Below are 9903 nucleotides of genomic sequence, written 5' to 3' on the forward strand. Positions count from 1 at the left end.
TCGAGACATCTTTGCATGGTCCCCCAAGGACATGCCGGGCGTCCCAAAGGAATTCGCCGAGCACAAACTACACGTCCGAGAAGACGCAAAGCCAGTCAAACAACCCCTCCGCCGACTGTCGGAGGAGAAACGCAGGATTGTGGGAGAGGAGATAGCCTGACTTCTGGCAGCCTGCTTCATTATGGAAGTTTTCTTTCCAGAGTGGCTCGCCAACCCGGTCCTTGTGCTAAAGAAAAACAACAAATGGCGCATGTGTATAGACTACACGAGCCTCAACAAGGCCTGCCCCAAAGATCCCTTTGCCCTGCCAAGGATTGACCAAGTGATAGACTCCACGGCCGGATGTGAGCTGTTGAGTTTCTTGGATGCTTACTCAAGGTATCACCAGATAAAGCTAAATCCGGCAGACCGCCTGAAGACCGCCTTCATCACGCCATTCGGAGCCTTCTGCTAACTGACTATGACATTCGGCTTGAGAAATGTCGGTGCCACTTTTCAGCGTTGCATGCAGAAGTGCCTCCTCAAGCAACTCGGTAGAAATGCCCACGTCTATGTAGACGACATTATGGTGAAGACGGAGAAGCACGGCACCTTGCTGGAAGACCTCAAGGAAACATTTGAGAACCTACGCCGGTTCCAAATCAAGCTTAACCCCGAGAAATGCGTGTTCGGAGTGCCAGCCGGCCAGCTCCTAGGCTTCCTGGTCTCCGAACGCGGCATTGAATGCAACCCAGTAAAGACCAAGGCCAATGAGAGAATGGCGATTCCCACCAAACTTCGAGACGTCCAGAAGTTTACCGGATGCTTGGCCTCCCTGAACCGCTTCATCAGCCGGCTCGGAGAGAAAGCTCTTCCCCTCTACCGCCTCATGAAGAAGACCAACCACTTCGAGTGGAATGACCAAGCCGATCAAGCTTTTCACGAGCTGAAGAAGATGCTGGCCACGCCGCCTGTCCTGGCGGCGCCGACTGAGAAAGAGCCCATGCTCCTCTACATTGCCGCAACCAGCCGGGTGGTCAGCACCGTCATCGTAGTCCAACGCCCAGAAGAAGGCCGAGCCCAGCCGGTCCAGAGGCCGATGTACTATTTGAGCGAGGTGCTGTCTACCTCGAAGCAGAACTACCCGCACTACCAGAAGATGTGCTACGGCATGTACTTCGCCGCCAAGAAGCTGAAGCCCTACTTCCAAGAGCATCCCATCACGGTTGTATGCACCGCCCCGCTGGCCGAGATCATAGGCAGCCGGGATGCATCCGGCCGGGTGGCAAAATGGGCCATCGAGCTGGCCCCCTATACGATCTTCTACCAGCCTCGCACCGCCATCAAGTCCCAAGCATTGGCCGACTTCCTCGTCGACTGGGCCGAGACCCAGTACCTACCGCCGGCTCCCGACTCCACTCATTGGCGCATGCACTTCGATGGGTCCAAGATGCGCACCGGCTTGGGAGCCGGCGTCATCCTCACCTCTCCCAAAGGCGACAAGCTCAGATACACGCTGCAAATTCACTTTGCCGCCTCCAACAACGTTGCCGAGTACGAGGCGCTCATACATGGGCTCCAGCTTGCCAAAGAACTCAGCATTCGCCGCATCCTATGTTATGGCGACTCGGACTTGGTGGTCCAGCAATCATCCGGCGACTGGGATGCCAAGGACGCAAATATGGCAAGCTACCGCTTCCTCGTTCAGCAGATCAGTGGGTATTTTGAAGGATGCGAGTTCCTCCACGTACCACGAGCCGACAACGAGCCAGCTGATGCCCTGGCTCGAAAAGGCTCCACTCGACAAGCAATACCAACCGGTGTCTCTCTACAATGCCTCCTCAAGCCGTGTATCAAGCCGTCTCCAGAGTCCGATTCCATCTTTGTGCCGCCTGACCCCGGCGCAGCCGGCTCGAAGAACCAAGCAGGTGACCTGGGGACTTCGATAGTCGGCGAGGGGGTATCAACAGGCAGCTCGGGGACTTCCGTAGTTACGCCCGACCCAGGGACTGCCTCACCCGGCTCGGGGACTGCGGTAGTCGGCCCGGAGACTACACCAACACAACAGGCGGCGGCCGACTCCAGCATTTCACCGCCCAGCCCGCCTGCCCTGGTCGCAGTAGCCGTTCTGGCAATAGAAGAAGTCGCAGCTCCGTCATGGGCTCAATCCATCCTCAACTTCCTAATAAACCAAGATCTGTCGACTGACGAAGTAGAGGCAAGACAAGTCCAACGCCGAGCCGGAGCATACACAATCGTCAACAGAGAACTCGTCAAGCGCAGTGTCACTGGAGTCCTCCAGCGATGCATTGACCAAGAGAAGGGCATTGCAATGCTCAGGGACATCCACCAAGGAGAATGCGGCCACCATGCGGCCTCAAGATCACTCATCGCCAAAGCCTTCTGCCATGGTTTCTTTTGGCCGACTGCTTTGGATGACGCCAAGAAGTTTGTTAAACATTGCAAAGGGTGCCAACTCTTCAGCTCCAAGCAACACATGCCGGCTTCAGCACTCAAGAACATTCCCCTCACTTGGCCCTTCGCCGTTTGGGGACTGGACATGGTGGGCCCATTCAAAACGGCGCACGACGGCATGACACATCTGCTTGTCGCCGTGGACAAATTCACCAAATGGATTGAGGCAAAGCCGATCAAGAAGCTGAATGGGCCGACTGCCATGACATTTATCACAGATATAACAACTCGGTACGGCGTACCACACAGCATCATCATCGACAATGGCACGAATTTTGCCAAGGGAGCCTTGGCACGTTTCTGCATGACGCAAGGCATCCGGTTGGACCTAGCGTCCATCGCCCACCCGCAGCCAAACGGCCAGGTCGAGCGAGCCAACGGCCTCATCCTTTTCGGCATCAAGCCCCGACTAATCGTACCACTGGAGCGTTCAGCCGGCTGTTGGCTCGATGAGCTACCGGCTATCCTCTGGCGTCTGCGCACTACACCAAACAAGTCAACCGGCTTCACTCCTTTCTTCCTCGTATATGGTGCCGAGGCGGTCATCCCAACTGACACCGAGTTTGACTCGCCTCGGGTAACCATGTACACGGAAGCTGAGGCCAAGGAAGCACGAGAAGACGGTGTTGACCTGCTGGAAGAAGGCCGGCTATTAGGCCTCAGCCGGTCCGCCATCTATCAGCAGGGCCTGCGCCGCTACCACAGCCGGAAGGTCAAGCCAAGATCCTTCCAAGAGGGCGATCTTGTGCTCCGGCTGATCCAGCGAACAGCCGGCCAACACAAGCTCTCGGCCCCTTGGGAGGGCCCCTTCGTTATCAGTAGAGCCTTAGGCAATGACTCCTACTACCTGATCGACGCGCAAAAGCCGAAGGCACGAAAGAGAGACGACTCCGGCAAGGAGTCGGAACGACCATGGAACACCAACCTCCTCCGAAGGTTTTACAGTTGAAATGCAGTATGTATCACGCTAACTTTTGTACTAAGTACGAGACAATAGGCCCCCCGAGGAGAGCTCGGGGACTGCCATCTTTTGTCTATGAATGAAAAGTATCATGCTTGTGGCCTTGTCATTGCATTCACTTTTTTCCGTCCGGCATCGGGTTCGACTAGTCGGCCCGGGGACTGGCCGCCTGGAGTTATATTAGAAGTCCTACCCGCAGTAAGACAAGTAGTGTGTCGGCTCCCAAGCCTTCTCTTGCCAAAAGTCGCAGTTCGAAGAACCGGCTGTCTGGCTGGCAAGAGTTAAGGGCAGGAACGGGTGCCCACACGAAAAACAGCTAGGGACTAACGGACTAATATAACAAAAGCCGGTTTTTCTCCCACCGCCGACCAGCTACCAGAGTAGCCGGCCGGCTGGCTTCCATTCACCTCGCTCTAATCTAAGAAAGCTCGAGTACTTGCCTTCCCAGAAGGGGAAGGCGGCAAAGGAAACAACTTAAGGATAAAAAGCATACATGAATGGAAACCAAACACGCAATAATATTTACATAAAAGACCTTCAAAAGACCAGCATTCGACATAGTTTGAATACACCCCCAGTGGGTGGAACTGCGCAAGTTTGATAAAATTGTTCAAAAGGCAACAAGCAGGAAAAAAGAAAGACGGCAGACTAAGCCAAGGGAGCGACGAGCGAGTCGGGCAGGTCGGTGGAGACGGCAGTGCCAGCTGGAGGAGTGGCCGGTTGGCGAACCTCGGCATGATCACCGCCTCCCGCAGAGGGCGCACTAGCACGCGCCTCGTTGCTGGAGGCACGATCAGGCTGAGGCTGGCCGGCCGCTTCACCGGCCGGCTCAACGTCTTTGCCCTCCTCTCCTTCGTCGTCTTTGCCTTCATCGCTGGAGGCGATCTCCTCTGCCGAGTCTTCACCCGCTGCCGGGTCCAGCCCGAACCACTCCTTCGGCTGGGCAACGCCGTCATCATTAATTTAAGGAGCGAAGACGCTGATGTCAGTACACTCGGCGATCGTCGAAGTGCGCTGAGCGATAGCCGGCCGCACCTCCTCCAGCTCTTCGTCGGCCTCCAGCCGCCAGGTGCGTAGCTCGTCCAGGTTCAGCCCCGGATACGAAGCTCGGACGAACTCCAACGCCCGCCTAGCTCCAAGCCGGGCCGCTGATGCTTTCCAAGCCTCGAAGTGGCCAACCGCAACTTCCAGCCAGTCGGCAGTCTGACTCGGGGTGCGGGGAATCGTCTCGCTTGGCCAGAGGGCGGCCAACACCTGCACCTCGGCGCGCTAGAGGCGGCGGAGCATACGATGAGCCGGCTGTAGCCGCGCTTGGACCGCCAAGAGTTGCTCCTCAAGCGTCCGACTCGCGTCCGGCGCGATGTCGGCCCCCGCCTGACGGCGCGCTTCGCGATGGGCCTCGATGGTTTGGGTAGCGAAGACGGAGTAGCCGGGAAAGTAGTCTGCACAGAGAATAAAAAGCAGCACAAATCAGAACACAGATTAGGCGGCAAGGGGCATGCAAGGAGCGAGGAAGGCGGCTTACCGTCGATCAAATCCACAATACGGACGAAGCCTTCATTCAGCGCTTGCCTGGTCTCAGCCCAGCCCACCGCTTCGGTCTCGTACTCGGCCTTCAGGGCGGCTTCATTATCCTGCGCCTTCTTCAGGGCCGTCTTGTGGCTCTCCTCCTGGTCAGCCAGCTTCTTGCCCAGGCGGTCACGCTCCAGGACCAAGGCGTCATACTCAGTTTCCTTGGCGCGAAGGGTGGCCTGCGCCTCGCTGAGCTGCCCCCTCAAGTCGGCATTGGCTCCTGCAAGCATGAAGACAAAGGAAAAATTAATAAGGGGAAGTCGTCAAGGAAGATCCGACCCGGCTGCTCAGCAGTCGGCCCGAATCTCGGGGACTACACCCAGTGGGTGCGCTGACGCGCCCCCACAGGAGATGAACGAGACAAACACGCACTCCGGCTGCTGGTCAGGTCCTCAGTTCTTCGGCCCTGCTCCTGAGCCTGGGAGTTGAAGGCGGCTGCGCGAAGGTTATGATATTCCTGGAAGATTATACAGGAGGCAAGGATAAGTTAAGTTGTCGGAACCTAGTAAGTTCCAAGCCGCCTGCGCAGCAGCCGTCTTGGAACTTGGGGACTACACCCAGTGGGTGCGCTGACGCGCCCCCACGGAAGAAATCGAAAGAACAAAATAACCAAGGATAGAAGACTCACCCGGATAACGGCCCGCGTCGAGAGAAACTCTTGAGTGTATCGCTGCAGCGAGGCTGCCTGAGCTTGAAGCCGGTTCCGGACCTCCTGGGCCGCCGCGTTCAGCTCGCCCGTCCCCCCGCTGGGAGTCCACTCGGACGTGGTGACGCTGGCCGTCACCAGGGCCTCCGCCGTCTGGCTGGCGCCAGCTGCTCGGTGCGGTTCCGGCACGAAGGCGCCACCCCTTGCGTGCCGGCGCAATGCCGGCTGCACTTGAAGTCGGCCCCTGCCGCCGGCTCGCCCCTGGACGGCTGCTCTGGCGCCGCAGCTGATTGGCCACTTTGGCCCGCTCCAGTCGGCACCGTCTACGACGCCCCCTCCACGAAGATCACGGGATCCTCCTGCCTCTCCATCACCGGCGGGCCTTGGTCGACCTCCTCCGACGGGGGCACGGGAACGTCGGGGGCCATGGCGCGGAGGGGAACAACGAGCAGCGGAGGCCGGTTGTGCGAGGCCTCCGCCTCCATCTCCACGGCTGCCGCCTTCGCCCGGGCCTTGGCCGCCGCGTCGGCCTGCTCCTTCGTCGCCTGGGTGGTCCTTCGCTCCGCCGCCTCCCTCTCCTCCCGCGCCTCCCGCGCGTTCCGCTCCGTGGCCTCTTTAAGGTCGGCGCGGGGATCCACGCGGTAGGAGCTTGAGGACCCTCCAGTCGGCCCGACTACATAGCCGCCAGGACCTCGCTCGAGAGAAAGCGGCGCCCTGTCCGGCAAGAAAAGAAAGGTTTAGAAGAGTTTCGGACGAAGAAGACAAAAAATATATACGCAAGACATTCGACGACTTACGCAGAGATCGCCTGCGGCTGCTTCACCGCCTTGCGGAAGCGGGCCGCCTTCGCGGCCGCCTCATCCCGCTTGGTCGTCGCCGTGGAGGCCTTGGATTTTGAAACACCCTCGATGCGACTATATCTCCCACGTGTCGAAGCACGACTTAGAGGCATAATCGCATTGAAGGCATATGTCGCAAGTTAGGCAATCTTCACAACATCCCATGGAATATGATAATAAAAGGGGAGATAACATAGTTGGCTTACACTCGCCACGTCAATCAAGTACATAAATAACATTACATCATCCAAACACTCATGGCCCGACTACGGCGCCAAAATAAAAGAGAACCCAACATGCGACACGGTCCCGTTCACCCCCAACTGGGCACCACTACTGATCATCGGGAAAGGAAACATAGTAACGTTGAGAGTCTTCGTCGAACTCCCACTTGAGCTCAAGTGCATCTCCTGGAGCGGAATCATCAGGCCCTGCATCTGGTGTAATAGTAATCTCTGAGCCACAGGGACTCAGCAATCTCGCACCCTCGCGATCAAGACTATTTAAGCTTATAGGTTAGGCAAGGTAAATAATGAGTGGAGATGCAGCAAGCGACTAGCAAGTATGGTGGCTAACTTATTCGCAAAAGAGAGAGAGAAGAGGAGGCAAAGCACGAGCGAGAAACTAGAGAGCAACCTGCGCAAACATTACTCCAACACTGTGTCCACTTCCCGGACTCCGCCGAGAAGAGGCCATCACGGTAACACACTCAGTTGATTCATTTTAATTAATTAAGGTTCAAGTTATCTACAACCGGACATTAACAAATTCCCATCTGCCCATAACCGCGGGCACGGCTTTCGAAAGTTCAGTCCCTGCAGGGGAGTCCCAACTTAGCCCATGACAAGCTCTCACGGTCAATGAAGGAATAGACCTCCTCCCGAGACGTTCCGATCAGACTTGGTATCTCGGTTACTCAAGACACTTTGACAGGTTAAAACAAGACCAGAAACACCGCCCGAATGTGCCGACAAATCCCGATAGGAGCTGCACATATCTCTTTTTTAGGGCACACTCAGATGAGACTAGCTACGAGTAAAACCAACCCTCAAGTTTCCCCGAGGTGGCCCCGCAGGCAGCTCAGGTCGGACCAACACTCAGAGGGAGCACTGGCCCGGGGGGGTTAAAATAAGATGACCCTTGGGCTCCGGTAACCCAAGGGAAAAGGAGGCTAGGTGGCGAATGGTAAAAACAATGTTGGGCGTTGCTGGAAAAGCTTTAATCAAGGTGAACTATCAAGGGGTTCCCATTATAACCCAACCGCGTAAGGAAAGCAAAATCCGGGAATATAACACCGATATGACGGAAACTAGGGCGGCAAGAGTGGAACAAAACACTAGGCGAGAGGCCGAGCCTTCCACCCTTTACCAAGTATATAGATGCATTAAGATAACCAGATAATATTATGATATCCCAACAAGTAAATAAATGTTCCATCAAGGAACGGCCTTCAATCTTCACCTGCAACTAGCAACGCTATAAGAGGGGTTGAGCAAAGCGGTAACATAGCCAATCAACGGTTTGCTAGGACAATGGTGGGTTAGAGGTTTGACATGGCAATTTGGGAGGCTTGAAAGCAAATGGTAGGCATCGTAGCATTGGCATAGCAAAAGAGCGAGCAGACTACCATAGCAAAGATAGTAGTGATTTCGAGGGTATCATCATCTTGCCTGCACCGTTGTCAGAGTTGACTGGATCCTTGAAAGCAAACTCAACGGGCTTCTCGTTAGTGAACTCGTCTCCTGGCTCTACCCAAACAAGACAAACAAGCAACAAGGGCACAATCAACCACGTGCAAACTCAAACAACACAATGCAAAGATGATATGCGATGCGGGATGCAAAATGCAAGATATGACAGGAAATGCATGAACCTGGCCTCAACTTGGAAATCCAAGTGTGCCACTGGAAAGATGAGATGAAATCGCTTGAAAACGATATAAAGAACGCCGGAATCGGAGTTACGGTTTGGAGATGGCAAGCGATTCAAATATGGCACTGGTCTGCGATTTACAGCAAGTAGCCAACTAAATGCAATGAGATGAACATGCTACAGCATCCAAACATGACAACAAAATACATGGCAGGGATGCATTCAAGATTATTAACAAAAGTCTAGCACTGAGCTATGGCCAATTCATTGATTAACATGTTCAAACAAGCATGGCAAAAATGCATATGGCAAACAGATCTCAGACTTAGTGAAATTAACACTTGTCTGGAATTTCAGATCATGTAGCACTCTTCGGAGCAACAAAACTACATGCTACAGGACCTGAACATGGAAAAGTAAAGCATGGCATGGAGCTACTCAAATAGCTTAACAAAAGTCCCTTAGTGACCTTGAGCCAAAAGGGATCAGAAAATACAATTGCAAGCATGTGAACATAGCAAAAACATAATCAGTTTTCATACTTAGTGAAAACTGGAGCAAGCTGAAATATAGCTCAAGTAGGCATGTTTACGAGCTCGATGCACTCACTACAGAGCAAGTCATGGCAAGACAAGCATACACCCATCAAGAAGGCACAAAATTCAATCTAGAAATGGCAAGAACAATAGCATAGCATGCACGGATCAACTACAACATCATCGGCAAAATTGCAAACAAGTTGACAATCTACCCAGATTCACAAAGTAGCAAAAGTAAAGCTCGATTGACTCAAGCTAGGTTGCTCCATAATTGCAAACAAAGACATGGATGGATAGAGAACTACAAGTTTAACAAAACATCCTTACTGATCATCCTCAAAAGAGGCACGGATCACTAGGAAACAACAAGAACATATGGCATCATGAGATAAACAGCTCAAGGACTTGGTGAAATTGCTAAGTCCCTGAAAACAGAGTTAGCAAGTGCACCACTTTGCAAGCTTCTACAACTCACCACACACATCCTAAAAATACATGGGTTGCACCTCTGGAAAGATGACAAAACCCTTAACAAAACACATGTAGAGCATCAGGTCATAGAATGCACACATTAATCATGGCAAAAATGACAAAATCCTAAATGGAGTAGCAGATCTGACAATTATCTCAAGTAGCCCTCTTCTAACAGCATTTCGGGCATCAAGATGAACTAAAATGAAAATGATGCAATGGAACGAAATGATTTACTCTCTGAGGTGAACATTTTGATATGCTATATGCATGAATCGGATCTATGGATGCAAAGTTACGGAGCTACGAACATGAGCACTTGAACTGAAAATTTCGGGACTTAGAAGAATAAAAACACCTCCGGATCTAGGGTTAGACCCGGCACGCGAACCGAGGTTGGATCCGGGCTCGCCGGAGTTCCTGTACGCCGGAGCTCGCCGGAGGAAGGAGGAGGCCGGCGAGGTGCTCCCGGGGCTCGCCGGAGTGGCGGCCGGAGCGCGGGGCCCGAGGAGCGGCGAGGGGCGCGGCGGCGGAGGCGGTGGGCGAGGC

This window comes from Triticum dicoccoides, chromosome 6A, assembly GCF_002162155.2.
Source record: "Triticum dicoccoides isolate Atlit2015 ecotype Zavitan chromosome 6A, WEW_v2.0, whole genome shotgun sequence".
In the NCBI taxonomy this organism is placed as follows: Eukaryota; Viridiplantae; Streptophyta; class Magnoliopsida; order Poales; family Poaceae; genus Triticum; species Triticum dicoccoides.